The 1,256-nt window shown below is 40.8% G+C and overlaps 1 long non-coding RNA gene across 1 annotated transcript; it reads right to left on the bottom strand.

Moving 5' to 3' along the window:
- Positions 1-253: 253 nt before the first annotated feature.
- Positions 254-817, bottom strand: LOC120987057. The gene is made up of 3 exons (XR_005775900.1): positions 808-817; positions 473-474; positions 254-387 (listed from the first exon to the last, which is right to left on the bottom strand). It is a non-coding gene; the product is annotated as an uncharacterized LOC120987057 (long non-coding RNA).
- Between the last annotated feature and the right edge of the window lie 439 nt (positions 818-1,256).

Here is a 1,256-nt window from a genome sequence, read left to right as displayed (position 1 = left end):
TATTTCTTTTCTGTTACAGAGATAACTGAACACAATATTTTATTTATTTTAAGAGCTTTGGCAGTTTTGACACTGCAATGTTTCTTTTTAATGGTTTATTTATTTGTATGTGTAAGATTGTTGAAAGGAGATTATTAGAATTTATATATTAGTGTTTTTTTTTTATATTTGTAAAAACATTTTTGCCTTTTTTTATTGTACTTTTTTTGTCCCCTTAGGGCAGTGATGGCTAACCTCCGGCACTCCAGCTGTGGTGAAACTACGACTCCCAGCATGCTCCATTCATTTCTGTGGAGTTCTGAGAACAGCCAAGCAAGTGAGCATCTTGGGAGTTGTAGTTTTACCACAGCTGGAGTGCGAGATTAGCCATCACAGCCTTAGGGGCGTCTGCATGTTATCTCCTAATTACTTGTACCATAGACTTCAATATAATACTGCTGCAATCTATGGGACTTTGACATGCCTCGGGCACGGCTTTTCAGGCAGCTTACTATGACAATACTGGGATCATTCAGAAAGCCCCAGGCTGTCATGGAAACTAATTGGAGCCCCACAATTTTTCTGTGGGAGCTCCAATTGGAGGGCAGAGGGAACACTCTCCTTCTGTCTAACTCCACAGATGCCATGGTTGCTAATGACAGTGGCATCTGAGGGATTAAATAACCAGGATTGGAGTCATCTCCCATCAAGGTCACTGCCGGCTGGTGTCATCTGTATTATACGTGAGCATGCTCCATATAGCCCCTTAACACCAGTCACGTATGTGTATGGGATTATGCATTAAGGGGTTAAAGTATCACCTGTCACCATGTAAAAGCAGTGACATCTACAGACAGCATGCTATAGAGCAGAAGGAGCTACGCAGATTGATATGTAGAGTTATTAGAAAAGATTCAGTAAAATAAACAATTTATTCATTTAAATCTCTGTTGATTCTGTGTTAAGGAATTGAGAGAGTGACAGCTATCTCTGTATGCACAGTCATCCAAGCAAAGTTGTCAGTCTCTGATATCTTTTTCAGTTAAATTATATATCAATGTGCCCTGTTCCTCCTGCTCTAAAACATGCTGCCTGCAGTCCACACCGATGAAGGTGCCCGGTTCTCATTAAAGGGAATCTCTCATCAGTTTTGGCCACGTAAGACTGCTAACAGCACAAGGTAGGCGCTTGTGGGCACTGTACAAATATTTTTTAGTGGTGCTTTTATTATTGGGAGTAGTATGAATATGAACTTTGTCCAGCTCTCCTCAGCCCCT

This window comes from Bufo bufo, chromosome 1 (assembly GCF_905171765.1).
Source record: "Bufo bufo chromosome 1, aBufBuf1.1, whole genome shotgun sequence".
In the NCBI taxonomy this organism is placed as follows: domain Eukaryota; kingdom Metazoa; phylum Chordata; class Amphibia; order Anura; family Bufonidae; genus Bufo; species Bufo bufo.
Note: the sequence above shows the minus strand (reverse complement) of the source record. Positions and strands in the feature narration are given on the sequence as shown.